The 11,070-nt window shown below is 36.7% G+C and overlaps 1 long non-coding RNA gene across 1 annotated transcript; it reads right to left on the reverse strand.

Annotated features, from left to right (window-relative positions):
• Positions 1-7,856: 7,856 nt before the first annotated feature.
• LOC106873548 (uncharacterized) lies at positions 7,857-8,563 on the reverse strand. The gene is made up of 2 exons (XR_001409891.2): positions 8,269-8,563; positions 7,857-8,157 (listed from the first exon to the last, which is right to left on the reverse strand). It is a non-coding gene; the product is annotated as an uncharacterized LOC106873548 (long non-coding RNA).
• Between the last annotated feature and the right edge of the window lie 2,507 nt (positions 8,564-11,070).

The following is an 11,070-nucleotide window of genomic DNA, read 5'->3' on the forward strand; positions in this document are numbered from 1 at the left end:
CTGGCCATTCTTCCAACATTCACCCACCTTTCAACAAACTTGCTACAAGGCAACACTTCCCTCTTCACCCTCAACTTCCTTTTCTAGTAAAACTTGAAAAAGTTGATGAGGCCAAAAAGGAAAGTGTCTGTCTTTAGCCCTTTCAAACGAGTCCACCATACTACCTCTTTTGCTACAAATAAAAATTACCTGCCCTTCTTGGCCTAAAGAGGGTGGCGGGGCAATCTTCACAATGGATTCTTTTATTGGCCACGAGGACTCAAGACATGGAGGACAATATCAAAGGATGAGTTACAACACAGAAAAAAAAAAAAAAGTACAAAAATCATATGGGGTTAATATCAATCAAGAGGAGATACTACCACATTAAAGGATATAACAGAGAATATGTAATAGAAAGTAGAGAAATAAATAGAATCTCCAAACAGCGGGGCAGTCCACTTAGGGTAATCTGGGGTAAACCCCACACAAAAATCCCAGATTACTCTACCATCTCCAAGGCATGGGAAAGTGCCCTCTTCCATTTTCTTTCCTCCTGCTTAGAAAAGCATATTCAAAGTAGATCCATTCAGTCTCACCACTGTTGACCACCTTTTGATAAACACACTGGAGGGCAGTACATCCTTCTCTACCCTCACCTTCTTCTTCAAATGATAGGGCATCCAGCCACAGAAACCATGTCCAAGCAGACGATGATGTAGTACAGGGCAGTGGCTCTCATGGCTTCTGATTTTAAATGATTGGAAGTGTTATCATGTACATTATTTTGTCTTGCTATAAAAGATGGGAGACAGCAAATATTCTGCTTAATACCACAGATTTGCTTGTCAGTTGTTTTACCTTAACCAGTTGAGCATGTCCCTTAATGGCTGACAATATGTGCATCTCTAATCACCAGCAGAAGGAGTTGGGGAGCATCAGGAATTCTTTGGGGTTTGAATAATTCCATATGGAAACATGGGTGTTTTGTTCATCATCCTTAACCCTTTGTAACCCAGCGAGGTCTCTTGGGACCCCAGCAAATTAAAAAAGTTATGCAACTTTTACATTTTGTATTTAAATAATTTTATATCTCTATTATTGTCAAATAGTTTATGTATGCCCATACAAATTTTGAGTTAAAAATTTCCAGTCAAATGGATGTTATAGCACAAAATATGGTCATTAGGGTCCAACTGGACCCCCATTGGCCTTCTGTGAAATTATTTTTTTTTTTCAGATATTCTGATGAACTTTAAATCAATGTTCTTCTTCGTATTTGTTCTGGTATGAATCGATGTATTTTCATTTCTTTTGTTTTATTTTATATTTAGTGCTATACGTATCTGATCATTCATAAAACTATAAAAACAGTTTATTTATTTCAATAAAGGTTTTTTTTTCAGTCAATAAATGATATTTTAATTCCCTTCCATTAAACGCTAATAATTTATAGACAGTGTGGAAATGTGCAAAAATAAAAGGGGGTCTCTTGGGACCCCAATAGCCTTTTGTGTAATTCCAACCCCATCGGTCCACGAAAGGTTAAAAAATCCTCATTCAGGGACCTATTGAGCAGGATGGGCTACTCAACCAGAAGAAAATTCTAACTGGACCCCACCTGCAAGGTCATGCACTGTTTATCTTGATATGAGACAACTATGTCAAGCATATATGGCTGTGATGCATGCACCTGGTGTAACCTTATCAGCTAGGTAGTCTTGATGGCTATATTGGGCTTCGTATATTTGTACCCATGTCACTTTGATGGCATGAACTGCTTTCTCACTCAATAATAATAATAATGATAATAGTTTCAAATTCTGGCACAAGGGGAAGGAGGTGGTCAGTTACATAGACACCAGTGACCTGCTGGTACTTAATTTATTAGCACCAAAAGGGATGAAAGGTAAAGTCAACTTTGATGGAATTTGAATTCAGAGGACGAAACAGCAGTAAGCATTTTGACCATGTGTTAAGGATTCTGTCGGAACTAATCAACACCCACTCAAAATTGCTTTTATGACTTAACCAAGGGGAAGAAGAGGGGGAGTCAGAGGAAGGACAAAAAGAGAGAGAGAGAGAGAGAGAGAGTGTGTGAGGTGGAGGTAGTTTTAAGGGGAGGATAGTGAGAGAAGCAAAAGTTGATCAACAGACAAGCAGTGGTAGAGGGATGGTAATGATATAAGACATAGTCGGTGGGGTGGTTGTGGTGTGAAAGAATAAGTAGCTGTTTACACAGACACTCCTCTTGTCCTTGACACACACACGTTATCTTCAACATCTCTCTTACACATACAAACACAGGCTTGGTTATCTGACAATCACCTGATGATTAGACCAATTTTTGATGCATGTAAGCATGCAAAAGAGCTCTAAACGATGATGATGATGATGGTATTCTCATTCACTTTTCTGTCCCTGTATGGAACAGAGGAAGTTTGTTGAGGGACACTCTTTTTTTTATGGTTGGATGATCTTGTTGCCAACCCTCACCAGTTATCAAGCAAGGAAATCTTTTTCCTTGGTCCTTTCAACAGAAACAGCAGAACTACTGGACATGTTTTACATGGAAAATTGTGAACAGGAGTGGTTGTGTGGTAAGAAGTTTTCTTCCCACCCAGAGTTCAATCCTACTGTGTGGTACCTTGAACAAGTGTCTTCTACTATAGCCTTGGGACAACCAAAACCTTGTGAATGAATTTGGTAGATGGAAACTGAAAGAAGCCCGTTGTACATATCCAAGTGTGTGTCTTTGTGTTTGTCCCTCACTTGACAACTGGTGTTTGTTTATTTATGTCCCCATAATTTAGCAGTTCAGCAAAAGGGACTAAGAGAATAAGTACCAGACTTGAAAAGTACTGGGGTCAATTCAGTTGACTAAAAGTTCTTCAAGGCGGTGCCCCAGCATGGTCGCAATCTAATGACTGAAACAAATAAAAACATAGGAGTGGCTACCGACCACATGGTTCCAGGTTCAGTCCTACTGCGTGGTACCTTGGGCAAATGTCTTCTACTATAACCTTGGGCCGACCAAAACCTTGAGTGGATTTGGTAGATGGAAACTGAAAGAAGCCTGTCGTATATATATATGTGTATGTTTGTATGTGTGTGTGTATACGTTTGTCTGTCTGTCCCCCCAACATCGCTTGATAACCGATACTGGTGTGTTTATGGCCCTGTAACTTAGCAGTTCGGCAAAAGAAACTGACAGGAAGATTAGGCTTACACAGGATAAGTCCTGGGGTTGATTTGCTCGACTAAAGGTGGTGCTCCAGCATGGTCACAGTCAAATGACTGAAACAAGTAAAAGAATAAGTGTCTTTGTCATCCCCCACCCCACATGACAGCAGTGTTGGTTTATTCACATTCCCATAATTTAGCAATTCAGCAAGAGAGATTAATAGAATAAGCACCAGGCTTAAAGAAAAAGTGCTGGGGTTAATTTGTTGAAGTAAAACCTTTCACGATCGTACATTGTTGACAATTAATGCACGTCAAGAAGACACAGAAATACACATACATACATACAAGAATGCATGCATATATACACATGCGTATGTGATGGCTAGTGGAGGCGCAATGGCCCAGTAGTTAGGGCAGCGGACTCGCGGTTTCGATTCCCAGACCGGGAGGCATTGTGAGTGTTTATTGAGCGAAAACACCTAAAGCTCCACGAGGCTCCGGCAGGGGATGGTGGAGAACCCTGCTGTACTCTTCCACCACAATTTTCTCTCACTCTTACTTCCTGTTTCTGTTGTGCTTGTAATTCAAAGGGTCAGCCTTGTCACACTGTGTCACGCTGAATATACCCGAGAACTACATTAAGGGTACACGTGTCTGTGGAGTGCTCAGCCACTTGCACGTTAATTTCATGAGCAGGCTGTTCCGTTGATCGGATCAACTGGAACCCTCGATGTCGTAAGTGACGGAGTGTCAACACAAATGTGATGGCTGCAACTTAACTTTTGATTGTTCTCTTAAATACGAACAACATGGATGGAGCTTTTCAGTCCTGCTAGCTTCTTAACTTTTTCTCACAGATGTGACAACAATGGGTGTCGCTTGTTGTAGCTGTTACAATCCTGTATCAGTGAACCTTCACCTAATAATTCAGTCTGCCTCCTGATACACATTCTTTTCCATACACCCTGCAAGTAGATATGCTGTATAATCTTTTCTACTCTAAGCACAAGGCCTGAAATTTTGGGGGAGGGGGGGCAGTCGATTAGATCGACCCTAGTATGCAACTGGTATTTAATTTATAGATATGCTGTATAATGCATAGTTAACATCATCCCTGTGTGTGTGTAGCTCTTCTGGTGATTTCTAAGCTTTGCCTTACTTAGTCAGACACACTCACCCTCATTGCATTTTGAATTGGGCAACATACTCGTTACCCCACCTTACAAACATCTCTTTTGGGCTGTTCATGTATACATATAAGATGCAGGCATGGGTCGGATGGTATGACCGGGCTGGCACACTGCACCAGACTCGTCTGATTTGGCATGGTTTTCTACAGCTGGATGCCCTTCCTAATGCCAACCACTCCAAGGGTGCAATGGGTGCTTTTACGTGCCACCAGCATGGGTGCCATTTGCATGACACCAGTATCTGCCATGTGATTGATACACATTTATATAAAACATAGGATACCTGAAACATGTTTAATTATGATAACTAGTTATGTAAAAGCCTTAGCTGTGGAGATTACAGATGATGTGAAAACATGTTTGTTCTTTTAATGGAAAATAGGGAATTTTACAGAAATGTTTTGGGATAATTGTCCCTCTTCAAGAGATGTACCACTGTTCTTTGGCCACAAAGGGAACTATGAATCTAAATTGCTATATATAGCTGTAGATGTGAAGATGTAACATTAACAGTCATTGTGATATGCATATTATACATTAACCCTTTTGATACCAACCCGCCTGAAATTGCCCCTGTAGTACAAATATCTTGTTTTCAAAAGTTCCAAATTAAAATTTTCCTTCAAACCTTAGTCACAATTTATGTTCCTAACATTAGCTTAATTATAACTAAGTTATTTTACTAAATTCTTTGTTATATTTTAAATTAATTGAAAGAAACACAGTTTGGTAACAAAACGGTTAATCAGCCATGTGGTGATTAGCTAACATCTTACTTCCAAATTGGTTTGCTAATTAGTTATCTCTTCCCATGTCCTCTGTTGCTATGAACTAGCCCGTTTATTATGCCCTGCAACCAAACCCACCTCCAAAATACTGCTCTAAACATTTTATGATGATGATGATGATGATGTTCCTTCTCAAATTAATTCCTAGCTAATCTATACTCTCCTGTTTCTCCTATTAATCCTCAAATGTTCACAATGAACACCATCTCATTAATCTGGGAAGATCTGCAGACATCAGGGATTTGCAAGCTTCTCTCTCTGGCTGTTGATAAAAGCAAGACATGGCACAAAACACTGAGTCAATGTTGCTAGAAAATAAAACATACGTTTGGTGGTTTACTCATCATAAATCAGATTCGAGATGAAAACATGAGATTCACACCATGATGTGCTCATCATCCTAATGGTCTTTTATTATTTGACTGCTTTCAATCACTGAAATATGGCCATGACAGGAGTATTGTTGTCAAGGGCTTTTAGTCAATCACTTCAATCCAAGGATTCATTTGCTTTTGGTTTCCTGAAAGGTTTATTGTTCATGACAACAGAACACCATACCAACACACACACACACACACACACATATATATATATATAAAAAAACAAATAGTAAATGAGTATATGCATATATACGTACATACCGACATCCACCTATATGTATAGGTGCATATCTGGGTACAGGACATTGCAAACATAACATAGACGAGAAAACACACAAGCCACATAGAGAACATTCTTCTTCATCAGCTACCCCCGTTTTAACACCGGCGTTTCGAAGAGCTGGGCATATATATATATACACACACACACACACACACTGGCTCATGCAGTTTCATTTTTAAGACATCATTGATCAGCCCATGGCTAGAACAGAAGATACTTGTCAAGGAGCTGTGTAACAGAATTGAACCTCGAACTCTGTGGTTGCTAGCGAACTTCTTAACCACCTCACAGCCATATTTATTTCTTTGTCACAGGGGGCTAAACAAGGACAGACAAAGGGATTAAGTCGATTACATCGACCCCAGTGCGTAACTGGTACTTATTTAATCGACCCTGAAAGGATGAAAGGCAAAGTCGACCTTGGTGGAATTTGAACTCGGAATATAACGGCAGACGAAATACTGCTAAGCATTTCACTCGGCGTGCTAACGATTCTGCCAGCTCACAACCATATTGTTGCACCCATTTCTTTTGTTTCCTATTTCCTGTGATTTGCATCTAAATCGAGAAAGAGTGTATTAGTCCAAGTGAAAAATGATTAAATTGCAGCCACATTTATATCAATATTCGGAAAAGTAGAGTTAAAGGGGCAAATGTTGATAAGTAGACAGATACATAGCATGTATGCATCTACTTGAACCTTCAGTCAACTTTATAGTCAGTCGTGATAGAATGTAAAATAATTTTTCTATGAATTAATTTTATTTTTTGAGACAGAGGAAGCAATATTTTGCGCACGAATAATAACAGTATTATTCAACATTGCACCAGTTAATTAAACATCAACGTAAACAGAGAGTTTATGTTAGAATTAAGTTTACGAAATGTTATTGCGTTTACAAGCACCACAGAATTCGGTAAGAGAAAGTGTTGTAGGCAGGACCGTCTTGACAGCGTAGATAGATCAGAATTAGGCCCCTGGACAAACTGCTGTGTCCACGACTTTAGATGAGCTGGCTGTAAGCACACTGGAAGAGTCAAAGAGACACTGGAAAAAGTAATAACACAGTACCTGGTTGTAATGGTGCCTTTAAAACTTGGTCTCACAGTAGAACTGTTTTACATGCAAATGATTTAACAGTGATTGCCAAGAAGCGAGCACCAGGCGTCTAAGACTGACAATAATCGATATACTGTAACAAATCATATAACTACGTGGCCAATGAGTGTAACAGGAAGATGATAAAGTTTTCCTGGAAAGTGAAATCTTTTAAGAAACTAGTAAATTCGGTTCTGTAATCAGCATGAGCACAAGGAATACAGTGCTAATGTAGATTCGCACCTCACTTTTTCTGAAAAAGTTTACATGTCGGAGATTACAAATATGCAAAAAAAAAAAAAAAAAAATCACGCGTCCAATGTATTGTTATTTATCAAAGTGTGGAAATTTCATTAAAGCAGGGTAGTATGTAGCGTGGGAAAATACGAGGATTTTAACAATACAGAAACAAATTTCCACAGTCTAGCCCAATGAACATAGAAAGTGTACTTTACATACCTGCTTTAATAAAAATTTCCACACTTCAATATAGAATACATTTAAAAATGGTGGAGGAGGGGGTTTAAAATTTTGAAAAGTCTTTTCTGAAAAATGCAAGGTGAGGTGCGAATCTGCATTAGTCCCAGGAATAAGATTGCAGCGTCGTATTTTGCAAGGTAGAGTCTCACGCATTTATAGGCAAAACATACATTGGGGGGAAAAACTGCACGTGAAAATAGTGCCCGAGTTTAATGAACAATAAAACTGCGTTAGGAAATACAACAGGAACACAATGAGGTGTTCACGTGACTTCTTTGTTTACATAGCAACGTGATAAGACATCATGGTGCGCATGAAGAATTTCGTGGCCCTCAATTATGTAATCGTACACATACAAAATATCGAGAATAGACGCGGAGAAAAATGCAATGTGATCATAGTTAGCAATGAATAATCTTAAACCGTACCTCATAATTCTAAAAACAACTAAATCATGATCTAGAATAAGTGTCGAGTTTATATGTATATTTTTTATTTCTACTGCAATGGATATAAAAAGTTCTGCAAGTTTCATCTTCGGTTCCAGAGGCAATAGAATACCATTATCGCTACAGAAAAGGAAAACAGACACGCAACTGCCCTTCTTCCGACAGAACGTATCTCCGTGTGAATTCCTTTGCTACAATTTCCAAAGATGCCTAAATAAAACGTCAGTGTACATTTTCATTGTATTTTTTTTTTACCATTATCCAGTCTTATATTCTTGTGTTTATTAGGTATTTCATCAATACAACTGAAAATTCCAGATTATCTAAAAGTTAAAACGTCATAAAGTAAATCAAAACAACGACACTGAATAAAAATTGATTATTATTATTCATATTTTCAGAAATACAACCAGATACCAATTTAAAGCATTTACCTTTTTTTTTAACATTAGAAACAAATGGTATATTAATCGAGTAAATATGCTCCATTATAGTCAAAGCCACACAAGATTAGATTCAGTTTCAAAATAAGAGCGATGTCTAACAAGAGAGATTTCGAAATTAACCGGTCCGGCTGAAAATGTGGCAATAATTGCAGAGGTGAAATGTGAGTGCGCATGTGCTACTGTTTAAGTAGCGAGCACTGACTATATAAGGAAGCCTGTACATGAAATAACCATAGTATTGGTATTGACTATCTAATTCGAAATAAAATGTTTAATTGATATATTAATTATCATATTTCTCGGATTAATCATCCTGTTTCTTACATCTATTTTGAATTGATAACGATCAATGTAAATTTTTCGGGATTCCAATGTTTTAAAGTGTATAATATTATACTTCGAGGCACTCGTAAAAATAACTAATAACAGGTATATTTTGTGAACCGTAAGCTTTTGTTACTTACTTGGTTAATGGCGCCCAGGTGTGGCTGACGCGTATTTTAGATCCCACCCATAACAAGGAACTTAATTGTACCAAGTGATACTCTTAACCGTTTCCAGTTTGAAATTGTGAAAAACTCTGGTCAAATGTAAGTTATATTCACTTCATTAATCATTGCTATCTATTCAGCGCATGTTTGGTGTCTTCTCTCCTATTATAACATCCTAATTCGCACTTCTTCCTTGGGCCTCAATAATTTACCTTATCACTCAAAAAATTAATTTTCTGACGCAATATATCCTATATTAGTTGATTTTCATTTATTGTTCATGTTTGTTATAGTTGTTACAGTTTGGTATTCATAAACGGTAGCGGCAATACTCCGTAATTAATAATTATAAATACTCGCTAAAAGTAATGATTGAATTTTTTTTAAAATTTTCATTTTTAGCATTTCAAATTCTTTGACGGTCGATATTGGATCTTTTTATTACTTGACAGAACTTATTAACCACTAACAAGCGATAATTCCTGTTATTAGCTCTAAAACATGTTCGGTTGCGACTAAGAAGCCGACAACCACTTGCCTCGCTGTTAATTCAAGATGCCTTCGACTCCTTTTTTCTTACATTAAAAACATCGGCAAGAAAGAACCCCAGAAGTTTCCCGTCTTTTCAACAATTACTTTTTGATATTATCATTAAATCCTATCTTTGATGACTTCGGTAACCGAATGATGTTTTAGTAGAAATGTTAAGTGCATGTTGGTTTTGAAAACATTGCCATAGCAGGAAATAGCGGAATATTTGAAGAACACGGCTCACCTGATGGAACTAAATTGGATCCAGTGTCTGAGTTGAATCTAAAAGATTCATATTTAATGTCTTAATCTCTATAGATCTGTAAAATCAATAGAAATTATATGACGTTTATTGTAAAATTATGTGAAATCTTAATTAGGCCTGTATATCTCTCACAGTTTTGAAAGTTCTTTTATTTTTAATTAATTTTTTCAAAGAGTAAAACCAAATTATGGACTTTTATTTATCACCACTTTTGTTTATTAAACCAGAATTTATAAAATTTATTGTAAACATTAATTATACAAATTATAATTCTTTACTGTTTTTACAGAACGTTAAATTCATTTACTTAATCAGGAATTATATCTAAAATTGTTTTCCTTGCCATATTTAAAATTAAAACTAGATTAGGGACCAGAAAACCTTGATAAAGGGTTACTGATTCGTGGATAATATTTGGAGGGCTTCGTATTCTGCTTTAGGAAACAAACAATAGAAAATAGTTATTGATCGTTAGTGTGACAGATGAATATATTTTGTAATTGTACCAAGTACATGACTTACGATATATCATTAACAATCACTTCTGCTCGTTTGACCGGATCATGAGGTTCTTTATTGTTTGGTTAAAGTTGGCGGTTAACTTACCTCCTTTCTCTGGCTAGAATTATCAGATATATCAAAAAACAAACAGTAATTCGTAAATTTCTCCTAATAACGATTTCAGCAACAAACCTTTTATAAAAAAGATTCTTTTTTTCTTTTTGTTGTTGTTGCTGTTAATTAATTGTCCAATTTCATTTAGATTCATTCCAGTTTAGAAACGAACACTTTGATTTCTGTTTTGTTACCTAGCAACTATATCCACATGTTTATTGATTTCTTCACCTTAGAATTATAAGCGAAAACTGATATATTTGATTAACTAGTTTCAGGTTTGCCTTTCAACGCACAGACTACAAATAAGCTTATACTGATGACGACAATTAATGATTGTACAAATTTTATATTTTCCTATTAATTGAAAAGTAAGAGATTTGGAATCTAAAGCACTATTTAAAAATGATTTTTAATTTGTGATTCTAAATATTCCAATCGCCAGTAACATCGAGTCAACGATGGAAACTCCGCATCTTGCTAGAAATAACAGCCAATTCACACTGCCATATTAAAAGGAAAAAAAAAATAGGACACATCGGTTAAGGTAGTGTATGTCTGAAAGTAAAACTGGATGGTCATGTCTGGAACTTCCATAGCCATTTATTTATTTGATTAGGGCTGACTAAGGGGCTAAATAATTACTAACAAGATGAACAATTTGGTTTTAAGAAAAAACAGCCCCCCCCAATTTATTATTTAAAATGTCATATGTATATGTGTACAATGTAAGACAAATTTCGTATGACTAAGGCACACTGTGTGTGTGTTTGTACGATGACGGCGAGCAAACCGAAACTTCGAAGTCACTGACAACCTTTTCCTTGTACTATATATTGAGTAATCCATCAGTTTAATGTGCCCCATATATATATATATATATATATA

The sequence above is a fragment of the Octopus bimaculoides genome, chromosome 6 (assembly GCF_001194135.2).
Source record: "Octopus bimaculoides isolate UCB-OBI-ISO-001 chromosome 6, ASM119413v2, whole genome shotgun sequence".
Classification (NCBI taxonomy): domain Eukaryota; kingdom Metazoa; phylum Mollusca; class Cephalopoda; order Octopoda; family Octopodidae; genus Octopus; species Octopus bimaculoides.